This window comes from Peromyscus leucopus, chromosome 5, assembly GCF_004664715.2.
Source record: "Peromyscus leucopus breed LL Stock chromosome 5, UCI_PerLeu_2.1, whole genome shotgun sequence".
NCBI lineage: Eukaryota > Metazoa > Chordata > Mammalia > Rodentia > Cricetidae > Peromyscus > Peromyscus leucopus.
In genome coordinates, this window is record NC_051067.1 from 56,663,895 (window position 1) to 56,690,165 (window position 26,271).

At 41.4% G+C, this 26,271-nt stretch overlaps 1 pseudogene; it reads right to left on the reverse strand.

The window, feature by feature from the left end:
* Window positions 1–24,134: 24,134 nt before the first annotated feature.
* On the reverse strand, window positions 24,135–24,205 carry LOC114708875 (annotated as a pseudogene).
* Window positions 24,206–26,271: the final 2,066 nt, after the last annotated feature.

Sequence of the window (26,271 nt, forward strand, 5' to 3'; positions counted from 1 at the left end):
ATTCCTCCAAACAGAATATGGTCTGGCCTATCACAACAAGTACTCTAGTCCCTGGTACCAACTTCTGAGTTAGGGTTTCTCTTGCTATGAAGAGATATCATGAACACAGCAACTCTTATAAATGAAACATTTAATTGAGGTGGCTTGCCTAATAATTTTTTTTCTAATTGTGTGTGTGTGTGTGTGTGTGTTTGTACACTGTGGAAGTCAAAGGACAATTCTATGGCATCTGTTCTTTCCTACCACATTACGTTGGTTACAGGGATTGAACTTGGTATTTCAACACAAAATAGTGCTGACCAAGGAGTCTGAAGCGCCCGCATTTGTTTTTAAATGACTCTCAGTAAATCTTAGCTAATACTCCCATCTTGTGGTTGGATTCAACATTACAGCACTACAAAACTGATGGTTTAAGAATTTGAGGAACCCTTACTTTGAGAAATTTGAGGAACACAAAACACCCAAGCCAGGTGTTTTGTGTGAGGTTGCCCAGTCAGTGACCATGGAGATAATAAGAATGTCTTCCACCTCTGACTGTCTTGTCACTTATCAGATCGGCAGGACAGGCTAGGGGAAAAAACAGCTTTATTGAGCTCGTTACTCTCTGAGGCTTTCTAAAACTGGAAAGCACTGGGTGGTGCTTGTCCTCCAGGATCTAAAACAGAAGAGAGGAAGCTACTGTGACTCAATCCACAGTAACTCATTTCATAAAAGGCAGGGCCCTTGCTTGGGTGGATAACAGCTCAATGTTTTGTCTTGTGGGGTTTCATGGAGATGGGTTGGTTGGTTGATTTTCAGACAGAATCTCATACAGCCCAGGCTGTCCTCAAAATCACTCTATAGCAGAGGATAACCTTGAATTCCTGATCGCCCTGCCTTTACCTCTCAAGTGCTAGGATTGCAGATGGACACCACTACCATGCCAGGTTTATTTGGTTCTGGAGGCTGAACTTGGGGCTTGTGTGTGCACACTAAGTTATATCCCAAGCTCAAATTGCTATGTTTCAAACAGTGTCTGACTCAACAGATAAGGAGGTATTTGCTTACCACACGGCAGTTGTAACAGGAGTACTGAGTACTGTTCTCCTTCATCACTTTATTAGGACCACAGAACTAGGCCAGTGAGATGGCTCAGCAAGTAAAGGAGCTTGCCACCCAGTCTGATAATCTAAGTTTGATTCCTGAAACCCATGTTGTAGAAGGAAGAAGACATGGAATTCATAAAAGAATAGGGTGTGGGGTCCTGGGAGGAGTCAGAGAAGGAATTTTGAGATTGATACTATCTGAATATGTTGTATTCAAGTGGAAAATTACCAAAGAACATGTAATTTTTAAGAAGAGTAACAGAGCAGAGCAAGTTGGCTGGCAGTAGGTCCACACCTCTCCTTCTGCTCCTCCACATCCAATCCCCCAGTCTCATCCCCTGCTCTGTAGCAGAACATGTGCAGCCTCCTTTTCCTCTGTGAGCCCATGCCCAACAGATCACAAAGATCTTCTCCCCCAATCTTCCTTCCCCCAACTCATCCCATTATCCCAGTCTCCAATACCAGCAAGCATTCCCTGTAAACACAACTGCCTAGCAGGCCAGGGAAACAAGAAAACCAAATGAAGACCTTCACCACTCCCTCCCCCCCCAAGTCCAACTCTCCCAGCCCCCCACTCCCACCCAGTCTCATTCCTAGCTCTATATAGAACATGAGCTGCAGTCTTCCTTCACGACCTCTGCCTGCCCATATCTGTGTATAGATGAATTTCTAACCCATCTTATTAAATAAGAAACCCAGAGCCAAATACAGAGGTATAAGCTGTAGAGATAAAAACAATAGCCACCAACTAACCTTAGCTTACCACCTTGAGGTAGCTTCCCAAGAGAGAGCTTCTTCCTGTCTAACCTGTGCCTTTATTGCCTTCCTGTTCTGCCCTCTCATTGGCTCTAAGCCCAGCCACATCACTTTCTCGTCATTGCCTGTCTATACAAACCTCCAGGTCTCTATGATTGGTACTGGAATTAAAGGCGTGTGTCACCACAATTGGCTGTGTCCTTGACCACACAGAGACTCTGCCTGCCATGTGATCAGATTGAGGACGTGTGCCACCACTGCCTGACTTCTGTTTATGGTTCCCTGTGACCTCTGATCTCCAGGCAAACTTTATTTATTAACATACAAATAAAATGTCACATTTCAACACAAATAAAATATCACCACATCTGTGGATCCCACAGACCATTCCCTCCTAACCTCCCTCCCCCCACTTGTCATTTTATCTAAGCCCCCAGCTCCAGCAGGCACCCCCTGATAACCCACAGCCAATGTCTGCCAGAAACCTACATAGGCTGCTTGCAGATCTCCCCTTCTCCATCTGTTCACCAAGATCCAATCCCCCAGTCTCATCCTTAGCTTTGCAGCAGAACACCTGTGACAGCCTTCCCTGGCCCACCCATTCCATCTCCTGCGGATCCCAGAGATCTTCCCCTTCTAACCTCCCTCTGGCTTACTCCTTGCTTTGTTCCAGCCCCCAATCACAGCAGACATGCCCTGCTAACTCAAGGATCACTGTAACTCTAATTTTAAATTGTCTTACAATGAAAAACCTGGAGCCAGACATTGGGGTAAATGCTGAAAGATTAGAGAGACAAAGGAACAAGCCACAGCTACGTCTCACCTTGCCAACTCCCTGAATCCTCTGACTAAATGTCTCTAAGTCCTCAGCCAAAAAGCTCCAGCCCAGCAGGCTTCCAGCCGAAAAGGGCTCCAGCCAAAAAGGCTTCTAGTTCCTGTCTCCTCATGCCTTATAATATCCCTTTCTTTGCCTAGTGCTGAGATTAAAGGCATGTGATTCCCACGTACTGGGATTAAAAGTATGTGCCACCACTGCCTGGCTCTGTTTCTCTCCTAGACTGAATCAATCTCATGTAGTCCAGGGTGGCTTTGATCTTACAGAGACCCAGACAGATCTTTGTCTCCTGAATGCTAGGATTAAAAGTGTGTGTCACCACTGCCTGACCTCCACATTTAATCTAGTGGCTTGTTCTGTACTCTGATCTTCAGACAAATTTTATTAGGGTACACGATATATCATCACAAGTCACTCCTGCCAGGCAATAATTAGGCTGACTGCAAAAGCACACCTTTCCTTCAGCTGCTCCAGTTCTAATCTCCTAGTCTCATCCCCAGCTCTGTAGCAGAAAACCTACTATGGTCTCCCTTTCCTCTCTGAACCCACCCTCAGTGGATCACAAAGATCTTCTCCAACTTTCCTTCCTCTAACTCATTCCAGTATCCCAACATCCCAACACCAGCAGGCATTCCCTGGGAACACACCAACTGAGCAGGTCAGGGAAACAGGGCCACAGAAATTTCCTACCATGCAGAACATAGTCAACGCACTCTCATAAAGATCAAGTAGGAAGCAGAAACCAAGGAACAAAACACTCAGCCAACAGAGACAAAACCAGATATCATCACCCAGACCCTCAATCCCAGATGTCTAGACATCAGTGTAAAAACACAGTTCAAATAATGACCAGCACAATAGGACAATATGTCTCCCCTGGAGCCCAGCAACCATACCACAGCAGGCACTGAATATTTCAGCATAGCTGAACCTAAGAAAAAGACCTAAACATAGACTGTATGAAGATGATGGAGGCCCTTAAGGAGGAAATAAATAAATCTCTTTAGGAAAATATAAAAACCATATGAGGAAATGAATAAATCCCTTAAAGAAATCAAGAAAATTGTGCAGGAAAATGAATAAAATTGTTCAAGACCTGAGTATGGAAATAGACTCAATGAAGAAAACCCAAACTGAGGCAATGCTAGAAACAAAAAAAAATGGGAAGTTGAACAAGAACTAGAGAGTAAGCTTTACCAACAGAATACCAGAGAAGGGAGAGAGAATCTCGGGTGTTGAAGATATGATAGAAAAAAATGGATATATTGGTCAAAGAAAATGTTAAATCTATAAAAATTTCCTGACACAAAGCATACAGGAAATCAGGAACACTATGAAAAGACTGAATCTAATAATAATGGAAACAGAGGAAGGAGAAGAAACTCAGCTCAAAGGCCCAGAAAATGTTTTCAACAAAATCATAGAAGAAAAATTTCATAACCTAATGAAGGAATTGCCTATAAAGGTACAAGAAGCATATAGAACTCCAAATAGATTGGACCAGAAAAGAAAGCCCCCTCACCACATAATAATCAAAATACTAAATGTACCCAACAAAGAAAGAATATCAAAAATTACAAGGAAAAAGACCAAGTAACAAACACATAAAGGAAGATCTATGAGAATTACATCTGACTTCTTAGTGAAGACTCTAAAAACCAGAAAGTCCTAGACAGGTGTGCTGATTACTCTAAGAGACCACAGAAACCAGCTCAGACTACTATACTCAGCAAAACTATTAATCACGATAGGTGGAAAAAATAAGATATTTTTTTCCACAATAAAACCAAATTTAAGCAATATTTATCTACAAATGCAGCTCTACAGAGGGTGCTAGAAGAAAAACTCAAACCTAAGGAGGTTAACTACACCTGTGAAAACACAGGGAATAAATAATCCTAGACCATGAAAGTCAAAGGAAGAGAAACACACACATACACACATGCAAGCACATGAGCATGCTCATGCACACACACACACACACACACACACACACACACACACACATTTAACAACATGACAAAATAACAGGAATCAACAATCATTGGTCATTGATATTTCTCAGTATCAATTGTCTCCATTTCCCAATTAAATAAAACACAGACTAATGGAATGGATGAGAGAGAGAGAGAGAGAGAGAGAGAGAGAGAGAGAGAGAGAGAGAGAGAGAGAGAGAGAGAACGAGAACATGATCCATCCTTTTGCTGCATCGAAGGAATAGACCTCAAATCAAAGATGGGCATTGTCTCAGGGTAAAGGGTTGGACAAAGACGTTCCAAGCAAATGGACCTAAGAAGCAAGGTAGTATAATCATCTCAATATCTAGCAAAACAGACTTCAAACCAAAATGAATCAGAAGAGATAGGGAAAGACATTACATACTCATCAAAGGAAAAATCCACCAAGATGACATTTCAGTTCTTGACATCTAGGCCCCAAACACAAGGGCACACAAGTTTGTAAAAAGAAACACTACCACAGCTTAAAACTTAAATCAAATATTGACCTCATGCACTGATATGGGGAGACTTCAATACCCTACTCTCACCAATAGACAGGTCATCTAAATAAAAACTAAACAGAAAAATGCTGGACCTAACAGATGTAAACCAAGTGAATTTAACAGATAGCTACAGAACATTTCACCCAAACATAAAAGAATGAGCATACCTAATATAACTTTCTCCAAATCGACCACATACCCTCATAAAGCAAGTCACAACAAATAGAAGAAAATTGAAATAAATCCCTGCATCCTATCAGATCACCACAGATTAAAGACGGATATCAACAACAGAAAGCTCACAAACTCATGGAAACTGAACAACTCTTTACTGAATGAAAAATGGATCAACACAGAAATAAAGAAATTAAAGACTTTCTATAACTGAGTTAAATGAATATACATCATACCCAAACTTACAGGACACAATAAAAGTGGTTCTAAGAAGCAAATTCATAGCATTAATTGCCTACATTAAAAAAAGTGGAGAGATCTTATACTAGCAACTTGATAGCAGACCTATTAAAAACTCTAGAACAAAAGGAGAAATCAAACCCAAAAGGAGTAGACAATAAGAAATAATCAATCAACAAAATAGAAACAAAGAGAACAATACAAAGAATCAATGAAACAAAGAGTAGGTTCTTTGGGGGGAAAAAATCAATAAAATCCACAAACCCATATCCAAATTAACTAAAAGATGGAAAGAAAATATCCAAATTAACAAAATCAGAAATGAAAAGGAGGACATAACAACAGACACTGAGGAAATCCAGAGAATCATAAGGATATACTTCAAAAACCTATATTCCAAGGCAGCCCCATCTCACAGCATGGGCTGGTGGTGAGTGCCACTAGAATGAGCAAGTGTGCCGGTTTGAACAGGAATAGCTTCCATAGACATCATGTGTTTGAATGCTTGGCCCATAGGGGGGTGGCACTATTAGGAGGTGTGGCCTTATTGGAGGAAGTGTGTCACTGTAAAACAGGCGTTGAGGCCTTATATGTTCAAGCTATGCCCTTGTGGCACATAGTCTTCTTCTACTGCCCAAGCATCAAGATGTAAAACTTTCAACTCCTTCTCTAGCACCATGTCTGCCTGCATGCCACCATGCTTCTTGCTGTGGCAATAATGGACTAAACCTCTTTAGTCCAATTTAATGTTTTCCTTTATAAGAATTGCCATGGTCATGGTGTCTCTCAATAAAAAAACATCAGTAAGACAGCAAGTATGTGGTGGAGAGATGGGGGAGATAGAGAATTGGGGTAGTTTGTGCAATGTGGAGAGAAGAGGAACTGGAGACTCAATGGTGGTTAGGACCAGGCTAATGCAAGTGGCCTGCACTGCCATCTGGACCCATGGAGATGTTTGGACCCGTGCTACCACTGAGGGCCATGTCTGGGTCCATGGTCCTGCTGCAGCTGGGGGCCATTATCATGGTCTGTGTTATTGCCAGAAACCATGTGTAAGCCTATGATCCATGCTCCCTGTGACTGTAAAGAGCAAGGAAGCTACTTTTGCAGTGACATCAGTGATTGTAGATGCACAGTTAAAAAGACAGACATAGAAGGCTTCTGTGGCAACCCCACCCCACCCCCCCAAAAAGTAACAGCCTAAACAAAAAGCCATCAAAGAGAACTCTTTTAAAAAGATGCTGTGATAAGGATGCTGAGATTAGCTCTCCATAATTGTTGGCTTCTGGGTGGGGTATGGGAGGGGAATGACTCAGTTCCATTTAAGGGGCAGGCCACTGAGAGTTTGACCATGCTCCAGTGAGTATATAAATAACACAAACTGGATTTGTTTTGTTCCTTTTGATTTTAATTTTAATTTTTTTGGGAGGGAGGTCACCAGGGTGGGTGGGTGGAAATGGAAGGACTGGGAAATGCATGTGATCAAGGTGCATGATGTGAAATTCCCAAATAATTAATAAAATGATTTTAAAAAAAACTGTATTCTACCAAATTGGAAAATCTAAAAGAAATGTAAAGTTTTCTCGAGACGTATGACTTACCAAAGTTAAATCAAGATCAGCACCCTTGGAAGATTGGATCAGGGACACAATTAATATTGAGTCTCATGACCATGATGATATGTGGATAGGAGAGGTGATTTCGAGAGCTTTGAAGAAAAATGATAATGTCAGATGCTTTAATTGTGGTAAACAAGGTCACCTTAAAAGGGACTGTAAACAGGGCGTTCCTAGAAACAATGCTTCTGCAAGGAACAATAGCAACAGGACACCCTTCCTTTTTGGATTATGTGGTAAAGGTAAACACTGGACTAATGAATGTAGATCAACAAGGGGCAAACAAGGCAATCCTTTGCCTTTGCTGTCAGGAAACTCCATGAGGGGCCTCTCTCAGGTCCCCACAGTAAATTTAGTTCAGTCCTCTCCCGCCATCATAGAAGAAACCCCTTCTCAGAGCAATTAAATAACCAAATGCCTATTGTAATAAACCATACAGCTCAGGATGATAGAACAGCTATAGCAGAGAGAACAGGAAATTCAGGAGAAACCATAAAGCAAATTCTTTGGCAAACTTCTATAAATGAACAAAGACTAAAATTAAAAATACAAACTAAATAACATTCTCTTGGAGGTCTTGTAGACACAAGTGTGGATGTCACAATAATTACACCAGAATTTTGGCATCCAAATTGGCCTCTTCAGGAGGTAAATGTTCAGCTGTTAGGGATTGGAACATTATCTCAAGTGAAACAGAGTGCAAGATGGGTTGAATCTATAGGACCAGAAGGACAGAGAGGAAAATTAAAGCCATATGTGGCTAATATAGCTATGAATTTATGGGGCCATGATCTATTACAACAATGGAATACCCAGATCAACATTCCTCCAACCTCAGAAAAAAATTATAAACTAACACGTGTTTCTGAGAGAAATATTAGGAAATATTATTGTAAAAAACAGTCACCGGCCATACAGATTGTACAAGAACAGGGCACAACAACTGCTGATCTTTCAAAGACACCAACAGCTCTATCTTTAAAATGGTTAACAGATAAGGCTGTATGGGTTCAGCAATGGCCTTTAACAACAGAGAAACTCCAGGCTTTAAAGAGCTGGTATAAGAGCAGTTAAATGCTCAACATATTGAAGAATCAACCAGCCCTTGGAATTCTGCTGTATTTGTTATTAAAAAGAAATCTGGTGAATGGAGAATGGTAACAGACCTAAGAGCAATTAACAAGGTAATTCAGCCAATGGACTCTCTACAATCTGGAATTCCTTTGCCTATTCTATTACCTAAAGGTTGGCCTCTTATAGTTATTGATTTAAAAGATTGTTTTTTCTCAATACCCTTACAAGAAAAAGACAAAGAAAGATTTGCCTTCACAGTGCCTACTTATAGTAATTCTCAGCAGGTTAAAAGATATCAATGGAGGGTTTTCCCACAAGGAATGTTGAATAGCCCAATCCTGTGACAATATTTTGTATGACAGCCATTTGAAGTAATACGTAAAAAATTTCCTAAATCTATAATTTATCATTACATGGACAATATTTTACTAGCTGATTCAAATGCAGATACATTACAAAGAATGTTTGAAGAAGTAAAGAAAATTTTGCCTTGTTGTGGATGACAAATTGTTCCTGAAAAGATACAAAGAGGAGATTCTATTAATTATTAAGGATATAAAATAGGTCCACAAAAAATTAAACCCCAAAAGGTGTAAATTAGGAAAGATCAATTACAGACTCTTAATGACTTTCAAAAAATATTTGGAGACATTTCCTATCTACAGACTGTTGCGGGGTAAAAAATGATGAACTGAGTAATTTGTTCAAAACCTTAGAAGGTGACAAGGACTTAAATAGTCCAAGAGAATTATCAGTTGAAGCTGAAAGAGAATTGGCCTTGGTGGAAAAAGAGTACAGGAGGGACATATGGATCATGTGGATCCCAAACTTGATTGTATTTTGGTTATTTTACCCTCTAAGCATTATCCTACAGGAATTTTAATGCAGAGGAAAGATATTATATTGGAATGGATATTTCTACCAAATAAACAGTAAAAAAAAAAAATAAAAATTTATGTGGAAAAATCTCTGAGTTGATTTTAAAAGGAAAATTGAGACTTTGTCAATTAGCAGGAATAGACCCAGCCTAAATTGTAGTACCTTTAACTAAAAGTGGCATTAATAAATTATGGGCAGAAAGTGAACCTTGGCAAACAGCTTGCAGTGATTTTTTGGGAGAGATTAACAGCAAATATCCCAAAAGTGATAGAATTCAACTTATAAAGAGACCTGATTGGATTCTTCCTTGTATTGTATGGGAAACACCCATATCTGGACCCCATACATTTTATATAGATGCAAACTAGCAAACAAAAGCAGGTTACAAATCAGAAAATTTAAGTAAAGTGGTTCAAATTCCTTATACTTTGGTTCAAAAATTAGAATTGTATGCTGTTCTGATGGTATTAATGGATTTTTTTGGAACCTCTCAACATAGTTACTGACTCTCAGTATGCTGAAAGAGTGGTCTTACATATTGAGACTACAGAATTTATCCCTGATGAATCAGAATTACTCATTGTTATTTATTCAGTTACAAGATACAATCAGGAATAGGAAGCATCCCTTATATATAACTCACATCTGACCCCATACAGATCTGCCAGGCCCTCTAGCACAAGGTAATGATGAGATTGATAAATTATTGATAGGAAATGTGCTGAAGGTCTCAGAATTTCATAAAAAAAAATCATGTCAATAATAGGGGTTTGAAAAAAAAATCATTTTTCCATAACCTGACAACAAGCCAAGTAAATTGTAAGGAAATGTCCTTACTTGTTCTTTTTACAATCAGATTCCACTATCAGCAGGATGTAACCCAAAGGAATGAAATCTGGCGAATACAGAGGAATGAAATCTGGCAAATGGATGTGTTTCACTTTGCAGAATTTGGAAAATTGAAATATGCACACTACACCACTGATACCCATTCAGGATTTCAATGGGCAACTGCTCTGAGTTCTGAAAAAGCTGATTTGGTAATCACGCATTCGCTAGAAGTTATGGCCATCATGGGTATACCTGCACAAATTAAAACTGACAAAGTTTCAGCATATGTCTCTGATAAAATGAAACAGTTTTTTGCTTATTACAATATAAAGCATATTATAAGTATACCACACAAGCCTACAGGCCAAGCAGTTATAGAAATGTCAAACAGAACTCTAAAAGATATGCTAAATAAACAGAAAGGGGTAACAACCACGCACCCCACCCCACCCCCTCACCCCCACGCCCCCTCCCCACCCCCCCACCCGAAATAGATTACATAATGCTCTATTAACTTTGAATTTTCTCGATGCTAATGAGAAAGGAACAACAGCTGCAGAGAGACACTGGATAATAGAAAAACCTACAGAATTAAATCAGCCTATATACTTTAAGGATGTGCTGACCTCAGAATGGAAACCAGGATATGTGTTACATTGGGGATGAGGTTTTGCTTTTGTTTCTACAGGAGAAGAAAAGCTATGGATACCATCAAAATTGATAAAAGTTCAATTTGAACAAGAGAGACCTTTTAGTTAGAAGAGGTGATAGTTCATCAACCAGCATAACCATCCAATTTAAACTAACATGCCTTTTCTTTAATCAGATATAACTTGCCAAAAGGGAACCTCCCCAAAGTTAGACTTGGGGAAAGGCTTTTGTTTTTGTCTTTCAGGAGAATGAAAGCTAAAGGATCTAAAGAACACTGGACAAATGAGACATCTGAAGAAAAGGGACAAATCATCCAGAATAAATGTCCCAAGAAAAAGAGTAAATTGGCCTATTGGTGTATCACATATAAAATTTCATAAGTCTTCTCAAATGTTTGTTTCTGCTCTTCTCTATAGACACTTAACACAAATGGTCTTTATGTAGTCCAAGTTCAATTAAAAATTAAAGCTGGCTTTGGAGTTGGAGAATGGCTCTCTCCTTCTCTAAACCCAAAATGCAAAATCTCTGTATCATGTCAGAAGAGCCATCTGATAAGAGACAGAAGAAAACCAAAATTAAGGGACTATTCTATTGCCACTAATCTCAATTCTTTGGTTCTACTTTGATTCTTTAAAACTTTTCTTAAGGTCTGAATTTTATATCAAAATTTATAAGATTTATATATACATATATTTTAAACTTTTGTTATGATATATTAATGGTCATATGGAGTACTAACTAATTCTAGAAAAAAATGCTTCATCTAGCTTCCTATACATGTTTTTGTGTTTGAATCTCTATCCGTTTTCTGCAAGGAATCATGGCCATGCCTAACAGAGACTTTGAAGTCTCCAAACAGATGATGGGGCCCCACAATGATGATTCCACATGAACAATAATACCACTAAGCTGACAAACATCACCCAAAGATCAGCTTTGGACTACAAACTTCTCAGGACAATTTTGAGATGATCCAGTCTCACAGATTGTTAGTGTGAGGACTTGAGATAAGCTCTGCACTTTTGCATTATGCAGAGAATGGACAACCAGATGATATAGCTACCTCTCCCAGGACTTGACAATTAACCCAAATTTTTTCTTTTCAGGATCCCCTAAAGATGCTTTTGCACCCAAACAGCAGGAAGTAATTTTGAGAACACATCGCCCACATTCCCAAGAGATGGGGTGGGTGGTTTTTGGTCTTTCTGTGGGTTTTGGATAATTGTCATTGTCTAGGAGGGTTGGTTACAAGTTATTATTGTTAATGGTCTGGAAAAGGGCTAAACAAAGGAGATTAGACTTAAGGTTCTTGTTTGAAAAAAAGAGAGACATACGGAAATGATAGAATAGAGATTATTGAATCTACTCTGAAAAGAAAAAGGAGAGGATATAGATATGATATAAATAAAAAGGTAGATTATTAAATCTACTTTTAAAAGACAACTACTAGTTTTAAGTAATTTACATTTGATTGGATTTTTGTATATTGTACAAATTTGAGATTGATTTTGTTTTGGGGGGTTTTTTGTTTGTTTTTTGTTTTTCGAGATAGGGTTTCTTTGTGTAGCTTTGCTAGAAAATTCTGTATGTATATTTTGAATCTTGTTCAAGATATTGTACCTATACAGTTCATTTAACAATGTAGTGCAATTTGCTAATCCTTGGAAGTTATTATTTTCAACTATTAGGATATAAAGAAATGAAAGTTAGAAGTTAGTCATTACAAATTTGTAGTCATATTAGGTATGTTTTCAAGGTCAAGCAGAGATGCATTTTAGATAGACAGGTAATCTTCAAACCCTTCTGAGATCTACAGAATATGGCATTTAAAATGTTTTAATGACATAGATTTTTTTCCTTTTTTTATGACTATAAGACATGTCTGCTCCTGGCAGTACCAATCTACTTCAGAGAAGATATGAGCATTGAAGAACCTCTACATGGAGTTAACTTTCATTGTAGCAAAAGTTAACCACTGGGCAAAAAAGTGCCCTCTCATCAACTGCTGACAGTATGTTATCCAAAATGGACAAACAGGACACAAAACAAAGGACTACCAATCCTTGCCAAGACAAATGTGGTTGTAGCTTTGGCAACAGGCGTCCTCTAAGGCCAGGGCAATATGACACCACCACTGAAGTTGCTTTGCAATCTGGAAAAGGTACAATGCCCCTTCCTTTGAAGGCAATTGAACAGGCAGTGGACCAATGGCTGCTGGTATGCAGTGGAACAGTAGCTAGAGCAGTTATTCTTAGAGGAGTAACTAGGCTGAGTGAGTCTGCTCTCTCAGTGGTAGACTGGCATTTAATAAAGGAGATGACGCCACCCGCAAGCTGAGAAGAATGGGAAGCTGAATTCCAAAAACACCAGCAATTTCCAGAATTTAAAATCCTGAGTCATGACATGACACTGGCAGAATTCAAGTTTACCTGGAACATGGAATACTCACACTGAATGTGGGGTCGAGCTGTAGGCCTTGCATACATCCTGCTTCACAAATGAGTCTGTCAGATATGCTAAGCCTGTAGGCCGAAGATGATGCCCCAACATTGCAAAGAAACCTTGGGTGACTGCCCAGGAAGCTGGCTGTTTCTGTCATGACTCACATTTTTTGGAAGTTACTTGTTTGCACTTCCTGTTTTACTAGGTAATATTATTTCCTTCTCAGGTCTCTGAGGGCGTTGAAGATTAGATAGTTATATTTTTCCTTGATAAGAAATTTCAGAAAGAAACTCACTAAAGGTGTAAAATGTATAAATTTGAAAGACATCATAAGATAGTTTTTTGTTGGTAATATAAGATAGGATAGAAAGTGAATTAGGTACATTTTGGACTCATCAAAATAGTATAGATAATAGAATATTTTCACTGAATTTTTCAAATGCAATTGGACTAGACATTGCTGATGTATTTATTGCTATATATATATATATAGTATATAGTTATTGTACTTATTGTATATAGTTTTTCTTATATTAGTTATAACTTTTTATTTTTATTAGAAAATAAAAGAGGAAATGTGGTGATATTTATTTGTGCGCTAATAAATAAAGCTTGCCTGGAAATCAGAAGGAAAAAAAACAGCCTTTATAAGTAAACACAAAAGTCATTCAATGTTAGCACACTCCTTTAATCCTATCACTTGGGAGGCAGGGATTTGTCTGGATCTCTGTGAGTTCAAGGCCACACTTGGAACAGAGCCAGATGTGGTGGCACACGCCTTAAATTCCAACATTAGTTAACCATGGAGGTCTGGAGGTCTATACAGACAGACAGAAAGTGACAGAGCTGGGCAGGAAGAGGAAGTGATGTAGCTGGACAGAGAGAGCAAATGAGATAGCAGAACAGCAAGTTATATAGCCATGAGTATACAGGAAGTAGGTCTCTTTTGGAATCTGAGGGACTGTAAGGTGAGACTGGCTTTTGGCTTTTCCTATTCCTCTGATCTCTCCGGTTTTAACCCTGATATCTCGCTCCAGGTTTTTTTTATTTAATAAGACCATTTAGCAATTCGTCTACAAGAGAGGAATGAGGGGAGAGACTGCTAAAATTAAACGGCATTTGAGGGACATTGTGGAAACCTAGTGCAGTGGAAACTTCCTATAACATGTGAAGGTGATACTAATGAAGTCTTCAAATAATGAGGAAGATGGAACCCCAACTGGCCATCTCTTGCCATGGAATGAGGCTTCCAGTACCAGGACTGGGTTTCATCCAATTGAGTTGTTTGATGAAAGAATCTCACGAAAATCCCCCAATAACCCAGGCTGTTGCCAAGCAACAGGTTTCTTTCCACAAACAGCACATCCCCATTGCTGAAGATGGCACCCACACAATTCACTGAACTTGGAGAAGTCAAGCTGGTGCCTACACAGAACCTTCACCCCCATGTTCTAGTGTCTGTGCCATGGGATGGTACTCTGCCCGCTACCAAAAGAGAAAAGTAAAGACCATCCCAGCCACAGATCTTTGATTTACAATCTGTTCTGCCTGAAAAATATGCTAGGAAAATGATGGCACAAAGCTTGCAGAAGTAACCAACCAATGTCTTTATTTATTGCCTCTTAAAGGAAACTTATGTATGCTACTGCAAATTATAATGCAGAATGCTTGCTAGTTAGTACTGTAAAATACCAGGAAGAGTCATCAAAATACCTATCATTAGCAAATAGTCCCAACACTAATGAGGCAGAAGCAGAGGAATCCCAGATTCAGGGCTATCCCGAGATATGTATTGAGACTCTGCCTCCAAAGAAAATCAGTAACTGTCTTGACCTTGGAGGGTATGTTAGATGATACCAATGCTGTGCTTGCCTGTTATAACCCAGAAGAGAATAATACATACAAGCCCCCTTTCTGGTGTTTGCTATAATTGGAAAGGACCTTTGACCAATCCTATCTAAAGGAATGCATTTCAAGACTTGGCACAAGTCAAAAACCGCTGGCTACCCCTTCACCCAAAAGGCATTGAAGTTTTCCTTGTGGCAAGAAATTCCTTCCCAAACACCAATGTTCTATACCAAAAGTAGGAAGTTAGAATTGAAACCAACATGGTTTCTAGGATTTTATAGTTAGAAAGGACCAGCCAGGCTGCCCAGGCAAATACCCTTGGATCAGGTACCCAGGTCTTGGGCAATGCCTGTGAGCTTTCTCTCTAGAAAAGCAATACAGTTTAGTCCACCAGAGGGCGCGCTCCAGCAAGGCTACCTGATGCAAGAGCCAGCCATGCCGCTTATTCAATGTATTCCCCCCGGCAACTTTCTTAACCTTGTCCTGTCTTAATCTGAAATAAACTGAACAAACTTCATCTTCCTCGTGGTTAGCATCTAACTCTACAAAATGGAAGCAAAAGTAACATCCCTTAACCATGCCAAAATCTTTAAATAAGTTGAGAGGTATTTAGTTCATCATACAAGCCGCCCTCGGCACCACTTGGTGATTATTGTTTCTCAGAGACATTTGAGTCCAGGAGTTAAACAATGACACCACCTGAAAAGTGCACTAGGATCTTGTTCTGGCCTCCACTTGGCACCCCAGTGAACTACTGAATGAATTCAGATGAGACACACAGAGTACAGTGAAGACAGGCCGGGTTTATCAGTGTCCTAGGAGCTGCATCAAGCGTTCCACACCTGTCCTTGAACGACAAGCCATAGTGAATCAAGGATGAAGAAAAGTGTGGTGCAAAGCCTGCTGGGAAGTCTGGCCGATGATCATCATCCAGTAGACCACTGAGTTGAAGCTTTGCGTCTCAGTCAGGTTGGTGATGTTGACAGACCTTAGGCACTGCGTGGGGGAGGTAGGGAGGGGAAGAATGGAATAGATATAATTTGGGCCAAGATCAGACCTCAGTAGTCCCATTACTTGCTTCTGGGTCTAGAGTGGGTTCCTGGGAAAGAAACTATTGAAATATGGACAGTGTAGGTGAGAGATCACCAGGCCTTAGCTCTCACTGCCCAGCTCTCAAATCTAAACTCCTTTGGATGAAAAGACACTAAACACATCAGAGAACGTTATGAAAACTGTCTCATTATGTTCCCCAACATAACTTTCAGTATCATCTCAGCAGCTGTCTTAAGATGAACGTCTTTGAAACTCATTTCCTCCTTCCTGCTTTACTCATAACTGAGAACTATTGGAACAGAGGGTTCAACAAAGCACAAAACAACTCTGAATTTCCCCATCTTGTTTGCCAAGAGTTGTCTTGATCCATCCATCTATTCATTCAGTGCAAAATTCATTCCATATCAGATACTACAATAGCAAAGTATAAAAGCTGGGTGTGGTGCCTTTAATCCCAAAACTCGAAAGCAGAAGTGAGTGGGTCTCTGTGAATTGTGAATTTTAAGCCAGCCTGGTCTAGAAAGCAAGTTCCAAGCCCTATATCAAAAAAAGAAGAGAGAGAGACAGAGACAGAAACAGAGAGAATAGTGTTCATAGCTAACCTCAGGGTCTCCAGAAGGACAGAGCTACATAAAGAGGGTGAGAGGAAGGTATTCTGGGAAGCACATCTGTAAGGAAACACAAAGACAAAAATGGGAGAAGGAAGAAACTGACCCACAAAGCAGATGCAGTAGCTCGAACTAGAGACTGAAATGGGTTCTCCGGAGCTGTCCTGTACTGACGGGGGGCTGCACTCTCAGATATGTGCAGCCATCATCAGTGAACCACACCCTAGCTATACAGTCAGTTGGGGCAGGCTAGTTCCTTCTTGCAGGGCCAATATCGCACAAGCTGCAAATCACCCAAGCATTCTAGGAATTCCTAAAACTCACTCTAGCCACATGTCTTCTCCTTTTATGAGGCCTGAGGGTCATACAGCTCCTGTGAGGCAAGCCATTTCTCTTAGGCTCTGAGAAAATTCAAATGATGAAAGGGTAAGTTTTTCTATTAGCCTCCCCCTGCAGGCAAATTGGAGCCTAGAGACCATCTGAGCTGATGCTTCACCAGGCCTGTGCCTCACCGAGGGTGTAATTAAACAGAAGAGCATCAATTGCCTCATTAGCCCTCTACCTGTGGCCATTAGCAGGGAGAAAAGCAGATGCAGCAGCTAAGCACACCCTCACTGTTTGCTAAGGTTTCAGATAGAGGCTTCATTGCAGGTGGAGTTACCTGGACAGCGGTTTGGGCATGCCAGAGTGAGCATGGTTAATGGGCTCTGTGCTCCACGGAGCTGGACCCAGCAAAACCAGAGGCAGCAGATTGAGATGCTTATAAAAGTTCTTTGTTTCCACAAAAACATCCAGTCCTAGTGTTACTGGGGAATCAGGGTGGTTTTGGGTTGGTTGGTTGGTTGGTTGGGTTGGGTTTGTTGTTGTTGTTGTTGTTGTTGTTGTTGTTGTTGTTGTTCTTATTGTTCTGTTTCATTTTTTTCTTCAATTGAAAAGAGATTTTATTCATACAATATATTCTGATTATGTTTTCCCCTCCCAAACTCCTCTCAGATCCTCCCTCATTTCCCCATTCCCTCAAATCCACACCTTTTTTTCTCTCTCTTATTAGACTATAAACAAGCATATAATAATAATAATAATAATAATAATAATAATTGCCAGGCAGTGGTGGTATACCTCTTTAATTTCAACATGTGGGAAGGAGAAGAAAGTGGAACTCTGTGAATTTGATGCCAGCCTTGTCTACAGAGGGAGTTCTAGGAAAGCCAAGTGTACACAGACAAATCTTATCTTGAAAAACCAAGTAATAATAATGACAATAATAAAACAAACAAAATAGGAGAGGACAAAACAAATAAACAGAAGAAAAAGCACCCCAAAAAAGTACAAGAAACACACACAGATGCAGAGACACACATTCGCACACACAGGAATCCCATGGAAACACAAACCCAGAAACTGTAATATGCACCCAAAGGACCTATAAAGTTTACAAAAGAAAAAGTCCTGGCAAACATTATGAGACCAAGAACCTCCAAAAACACCACTGAGTTCATTTTGTGCCAGTCATCTACTGCTGGGGATGGGACCTGCCCTAAAGTTCTGTTTATATACTCAGTGAGACCCTACTTAAGAGAAAACTAAATTCTCATTTGTGAGCGGTTATCAGTTGGAGCTAACTTCTGGGTTAGGGATGGGGGCTTGTGTCCACTTCTCTCGGCACTGGGATGCCATCTGGTGCAGACCCGGTGCATGCTGCCACAGTCTCTGAGAGTTCATATGCTCACCAGTTCTGCTCCATTTGTTTTCTTGATGTCCTCCATCCCCTCTGGCTCTTAAATCTTCCATCTCCTTTGCAGCAGAGTTCCCTGAGCTCTGAGGGAATGGATTTGATGGAGACATCCCTTTTAGGCTTGAGTGTTCTGAGGTCTCTCATTCTCTGCACACCGTTCATCTGTATTTGTTCCCATCTGCTGCAGGAGGAAGCTCCTCTGATGATGGCTGAACAAGACACTGATCTATGAGAGCATTAGGATTCATTGTATTGCTACCTTTCTTTAGCAGAACAGTAATATTTGGTTTTCCCTTATGTCCCTGGTCTATCTAGCCTCGGGTTCTTGGCTACCTGAGCAGTGTCAGGGATGGGTTCCAGCTGGTGGAGTGGGCCTTAAATCCAATCAGACATTGGTGGGTGACTCCCACAAGCTCTATGCTCGTTGGAAACCTGAAAAAATGGGGTGACCAAGGAGATGAATTAGAAATAAGGGGTATGGGAAAAGAAAGGAATGGAGGATTAACCTAGAGAAAGGATGGGAAATAGCAAGGAAAAGCCATCATCAAAAATTGATGTGCTGCAGCTCCAGAGAGGCTAACAGGGAAAGGCCCTAGGAGGGACACATGGATGACCCAGCGAAGGAGAAGTGGATGAGATCTACAGGAGTGGACTGGGTGTTGTGGGGAGGGGGGGGAGGCGGGTGGCAGAAGGTGAGGAGTGGGGAATGAGAACATAGGGAAACGGGAGGGTCGAGCCGGAACAAGGACAGAGTGGGAGGGCAGGGAAGGAGATACCATGATAGATGAAGACATTATGGGAAAAGGAAGAGGCAGGGTGCTGGGGAAGCTCTCAGGAACCCACATGGATGACATCACCTTGGACTGCTGGCAGTGGTCCAGAGGGTGCCTGGACTGGTCTACTCTGGTGACCGGTCTAGCGAATACCCTATCATAGAGCCTTTGTCCAGTGACTGATGGAGGCAGATACAGAGATCCACAGCCAGGCACCAGGCTGAGCTCCGGGAATCCAATCGATGAGAGAGAGGAGGGATTCTGCAGGCAGGGAACGTCGAGATTATGACGGGAAGAAGTGCAGAGATGACCGGCCACACTACTAGAGGCCCATGAACTGTAGACTAGTGACTGTGAAGCCCCCATGGGACTGGACTAGGCCCTCTGGGTACGGGAGACGGTTGTTTGGGTCCACCCAGGCAAGGGGATCGGGATCCGTCCCTGGTGCATGGGCAGGCTTTTGGGAATCCGGTGCCTGTGGTGTGGTGCCTTGAGAAGCCTTGGTACAGTGGGAAGGGGCTTGGACCTGCCTAGGCTCAGTGTACCGGGCTCTGCTGACTCCCCATGGGAGACCTTGATTTGGGGGATGTAGGGATGTGGGGATGTGAGGTGGCTTGGGAGGGAGGGCTAGGAGTTGGGAGGAGGGAGGAGGTGGGATCTGTGGGTGGTATGTAGAGTGAGTAGAAAATTTCCTAATAAAGAAAAATGAAAAAATAAATAAAATAAAATAAATTGATGTGCTGGAGAGATGGCTCAGGGGTTAAGAGCACTGACCACTCTTCCAGGGGACCCAGCTCAATTCTCAGCACCCACATGGCAGCTAACAACTATCTATAACTCCAGTTCCAAGGGGGAATCCAATGCCCCCTTCAGGCCTCTGAGAGCACTGCACTCTGAGAATGCAGCACATGCAGGCAAAACACCCACACACATTAAAAAGTAAATAAATAATTGATTGGTGCTGTCCAGCATGGCAGCACCTGCCCATAATAGAAGCACATGGGAGGCTGAGGCAGAAGGAGTATGACAGAATGGCTGACATATGTAATTTAAGGAAGGAAGGATTGAGCTTGGCCTTCAGTTTAAATCCATCACAATGGGAGAGTCATGACAGCAGGAACATGAGGCAGTTGGTCACATTACAGTCTCAGTTTGGAAGCAGAAAGAGATGAAGGCTGGGCTAAGCAATCTTTCTCCTCTTTATTTAATCAAGGACTGTAGCCAGTGGGCTAATGCTGCTGACATTTAGCCTGGGTCTTCCCACTTCAATTAACCAAGCACAGGCACACCAAAGGTTTGTCTCCTAGGTGAGTCTGGATCCTGCAAAGTTGACAGTCAGTCTCAACCATCAAACCTGAGCTACAGGGTAAGACCCTGTCTCAAAAAAAAAAAAAAAAAGACATTAATTCCAAAATTCATGGACACAAAAATGCTTAAGGAAAATTTGGAAAAGAACAAGACGAAATTGTCCAAATTCCAAATATGCTTGAGACCATGCTATTGAGATCAAAATAGTGTATTAATAAAAAAGTAATCACATACATAAAAGTTACAGATCATGAAAGGTTAGAGTATACATGGAATTCACTGTGTGGTGAAGACATTGCTTCAATCCCAGGAAGGGTGGGTGGGAGAGGACCTACTCAATAGTAGTTACCTGGTGTGACTGCATACACCTGTAAGCCCAGCACTAGAGAAGCCAGAGACAGTCTCAGAATAAAGACAGTCTTAGCTCTGTAGTGAGACCTTGCCTCAAAACAAATAAATGACAGGTATTGGCTAAACATGTGAGGCAGAAATTATTATTATTTAAATCATTACTTCACACCATTAAAAAAATTTAAAAAGCTGAGGGGCTAGAGAGATGGCCCAGAAATGGTCCAGAGGTTTAAAGTGCATGCTGCCACTGCAGAAGACCCAAATTATGCTGTCTAGTGGTGCAGGAACAGGTCCATTTTCCTCTGCCAATTAAAGAATTAAAAGCCAGCGAAGAAGAGTTACTGGAAATCTTGGGGAGTCCCAGCAGGCAGTTCTTAGTGTCATTAATAAAAGAATTTAAGAGCAGACACAAACACAAGATTAAGGATACAGGATGTACTCAGATGGAAGCTTAAGGACAATTTCTTGGAGTTTCAAGGGGAAAATCCCGGGCCAGGCAAGCTATAACTCTCGAAGCTACTGGAAGGGAGAAGGCAAATGGAGAACAAATGCTATGCTGCTTGAGATAAGGCTGCACAGAGGTCAGCCGCCTAGAGGGAGCAGCTTCAGAAACAGGAGACAGAAGTCCAAAGCATTAGTTAGAAGTTTAAAAACTGGCTTAAGCTCAGGCCTGCCTTCAAAAGAAAAAAAAGGAAAGAGAAAGAAATAGTTTTGCCTTTTTGATTCAAGTTTCAGGAGGAAAGTAGGCAGATCTAGCAGAACCTCATGGAAGCATGGCTTGTAGCGAATGAGCTAGGGGGTGGATATTCTGGAAAGGAAAATATATTATCTTAAGGCTAACCCACCTTGGGGATGGGGTACCCTAGTCAGATCCCTAACCTGTCCCATTGCACTTAAAGTTATGTCTCCACCTAGAAGCAGCACACTTTCTTTACTCAGTTCAGTTCCTAGCACCTGTATCAGACAGCCCACAAGTGTCTCTAACTCCAGCTCCAGGGGAAACCTATGTCTCTGTCCCCCATGGCACTAGCACTCAGATACTCACATGTACATACTCCCTCATACATACACACATACACATATACACACAATTAAAAGAAAAACTAAATCATTTTAAAAACCTGAGAAATGGTTTCCATTAAAAATGTAGTATTGGACAATGTTTTTTTAACTATCAGAAGAAGACAGGAGGGTGTCTCTAGGATGCTAAGAAGCACCACAAAACAAAATTAATGGGAAAATACCAATATATTTTACCTCTTTAGGTTGTAAAACTACTCTTTTAGAATAGAGATGACCAGGAAAGCTATAAGTCACAGGATAGATCTGGAGAAATATTAAATATCCAGCTGGGAACTTATTGTCATAAAATATAAAGAATTCCTACAAGAAAACTAAAAATAAAAAAAGCAGCCAAAGAATATGACAAGCAATTCAGAGAAGATGAAATAAAAATGTCCCATTAACATATGAAAAGATGAACCTCATTGTAATCAGGGAAATACCAATTAAAGTAAAATTAAAAAAAAAACTTTAAGATCAGCTTGCCAAGAATACTAATATTCAGAGACAACTAAGTATGTGAGACTTATACATCCATACCTAGGTAGTAGATGTCAAAACAGACACAGTCATATGGAAGGACAAGTGAGTAAAATGTCCAAGTTTTGCTTTCCTGCATAAGCAAATGAACAAATTACTTGTTATTCTTGTGATAACAATTTGACCTAAAACTAGAGTGATTAGATATTAGCCTCAGAGCCCAAGCAGGGAAAGATATTAGAATCTAAGTGTATCTCAGCCCATTGCTTCAGCTAGATGAGTCCATAATCAAAGCCATCTATACCCCAAGTACCCACCCCATCTCTCCTCCGAGGGGCTGATGCCACTAACTGGCTCCCAGACCAGGATGACAGCATCATAGCTAGGTTATCTCATTTTCCAAACCTCAGTGATGAATCTATTTCATGCTGGCAAGTGAAGTAATTAAATTTCTTTAGTAGCTGGGTCATTGGGTGCTAAATGAAAAATTTGACTCATCCGGTAAGAGAGACACATGTCATTAATCATGGAGGGACCCTCACTTCCCCGATGCTGAGCTTCTCATTGACCTCGCTTCATTTATCTAAGTCATTCTTCACCTCACTTTCTCTGTAGAGTTCCAGAGAAGGGTGTCTGGGGAGCTAGGAAGGGAGGAAATTCATTTAGGCATTGGTGACCCAGGACTAAAATCCTGCCGTGCCCTAGCATATAAGGAGTGAATTGATTTTCTGTGATGTCTGGATTTTTAAAGCCCTGGTGATATGGTATCACCATGTGGGGAACTTGTAAGTCTGAAAACACAGACATTAACTAGAAAAGCAGAGAGGGTGGAGGGAGTGTGGGGTCTCTGCAGCCACCACAGCTAGCAGAGAATGGTCCACAAAAGGCAAGAAGGGGTTCAGTTCAACACAACTCAGTAGCCGGTGTTGGTTCAAACTTTGGGGGTCAGACCCCAAGAATTTATTTTAGGCATATTTAAGCACAGCACAGTTTGGTGAAAACTTCCCCGGTGATAATTAACCCAATCCTGTGTGCATAATAAAGCTTAAGTGACTGCATCAAGACTCTGTAAAGTATATGTGATTACATGTGACACCTTCCATAGGTATATTTCATAGATTGACAAACTCATGGTAAGGGTCTGGGAGAGAATCGACTGTGGTCTTGGTCACACAGATAGCACAAAGGTCACCAGGCTATTAACCCATCCACTCTCAGCCTTCTGGGAGGATAACAGGTTTTACATCCCTCCCTTTGAAGGACAATACTATGTGTTTAACATTCTTTGGTTCCCCTAGTGTTTAGCTGTGAGCACAAGGACCTCTGTGCCTCCCACAAGGAAGAACAGGGAAGAATCAGGTATCCAAGGCTTTGTTTGGATAGTCATCTCTAATAAGCAGGTTTCTACCTTCCTGTGCCATTCCAAACTTAAATTTTGAAACCCGGTATTTCTTTACGATGTCTGACTCTAACTCTTGCTACTCTTTACTTACTAACTTGACCCTGACTCTGTGTGCTGTGGTTTGAAATACTCCCCATGGGCTTGTGTTTGAACCCTTGTTCACTAGCTGGTGGCAATATTTTAGGTGCTTGTGCAGCTTTCAGAAGGCGGAAGCTGGTTAGTGAGAGTAGTGGGACACTTGAGGCTGGCCCTTGGGGGTTGTACCCACCTCTGGTCCCACAGTCTCCCATGGGAGCAGTCACACCACACTCTCCAGCCACCACGCCTTCCCCACCATGAGGAGCTGAAATCTTTCTGAAACTATGAACAACAATAAGCCTCTGTCCAGTGTCCTAGTCACAGCCATGCTGTGTAATTGATACAGTGTTCTTGCACAGGGGCCATGCTAATCTTCTCTGTATCGTTCCAATTTTAGTATATGTGCTGCCGAAGCGAGCACTGATACAGTGTTCTTAACCCCTGTCTTCTGTTTGTGTTCTGTGATTACCTTGACTTAGTTAAAGTAGCGGCTGTCCTCAGTGACACTAGTACAGTGCTAAGCACTTCACGTAAATTGTCCTCATACCCTCTGCATCTCAGACTTGAGGGGGTAATTAACCGAAAGTACCGGACTTTGTGTCCACTGGACAGCTCTGGCTGCTGTACCACCTTACCTAAGGTGGGTGCTCTAGAATCCTTAGAAGACTTCATCAAACTACCTGAGTGTTATGATTTGGGCATGAAATGCCATGAGTTGAAGACTTTATCCCTAGCTGGTGCAGTACTGAGAAGTGATTGGACAGATCCAGGGAGGCACTTCATCAACACAGTACTTTGTTGTGATGGTTCATTTTCATTGTCTTTAGAATCAACTGGGAGACACACCTCTCCATATGTCTGTGAGGACTTTGGAACAGGCCACCAGACTATGCACTGATGGAAACAGTTTTATTCAAGATGAAATCAGGTGTGCCGGGACCTCATTTGTCACCTTGGACAGGGCATTGTGGGCCCAGTTCCTCAGCAGAGGGACTTCAGCACGAAAGACTGAGCTTCTGACATTAACCCAGGCATTTCACTGAGGGAAGAGCAAAGGAATCACTGAATACATGATGGTCTATATGCATTTGCGATGGCCCATGTCCGTGGGGCCCTCTATATATAGAGAGGGGATTCCTCACTTCAGCCAAAAAGGAAATCAAAAACAAAGAAGAAATCTTGGCCCTACTGGAGGCTATATAGCTACCAGGAGAAGTAGCCATTGTCCACTGCAAAAGACATAAAAAGGGAACTCCCCAGAGGCCTAAGGGAACAGTGAAGCAGATTCAGCCACCCAGAAGACATCCCTAGAACCAGTGAAGCCTCTGCATATCTTGCTTACCTTGACTGAACCTGAACTAATCCACAGCCAAGCCTATACATAAAGAAACTTTGCCCAAGTGGGCAAAAAGTAAAGATGCCATACAGGAGGTAAAAGGGTGTGGTTCTTGCCAGATGAGAGACTCATACTCCCTGCCATTATCAGAAGACAAATGGTCACCAAACTTCACCCATTGGAAGCAACTAAAACCAACTGCTTACTCAGACTTAGATAGTACAACAAATTTGGGTTGCCCCTCTCCCTAGAGTCCGACAATTGCCCAACATTCACAGCCAAAGTTTCCCTAAATCTGGCAAAGGTCCTAAATGTTAATTGGAAACTACATTTTGCCTGTAATCCACAAAGCTCAGGACAGGTGAACTAAGTATGTCCTTGAGACCAGAGAAAATTGGGCCAACTTCCCTCCTCCTAAGGACCAGATGCACCCCATATCAAGAAGTTCATAAGGCAAAAATTACTAACCACCCCCTCCTAACGTCCTTAGGGGCCCTGCAACAGACCCAGGCAGTTCAAAAGACTGTGCCCTCGCTCGTATCTGAACCTGACCACAAAGTTTAGCCTCATGACCTTGTGTGGGTAAAGAGGATCCTTTAGTCATGGCCAGAAATAAGCTTTAGGAAAGAAGAAAAAGTCACGAATCTAACAACTGGTACCAATCTTCATTTTCCTGGTCCCCCTGGTTAACTACTCTACTTACAGCCATTAATCCTTATGCTCCTAGCCCTCCATATAGGATACTGATTACTCAACTGCCTACTCAGATATCTAAAACAGAGAATAAACTCAAGTAAACTACTAGGGCTAAGGAGACTATACAACCCCCTACCCCTGATGAGTCGTCCACAGTTTGATGCCCACAGAATCAGTACGGAACATAACAGGTCCCTAGATCTCAATAGGCCCCATCCTCAGCACAACCGGTGTCAAGATGTGAGTACCACTGATGCCTTGGGACCCAGCACGCAGGCCACACCACCTACCAAAACAAAAACAAAGACCAAATCCACCAAAGTCAATAGTTCTGGGAAAGTCCCTAAATGTACTAAAGATGCTTTTTTTGGCCTCTGTAGTTCTTCATCTGGCTAACTGTTCTTGATAACTGAGGAGTGGCAACCCAGGATGTGGTTTTTGTGCTTAAAACCCAC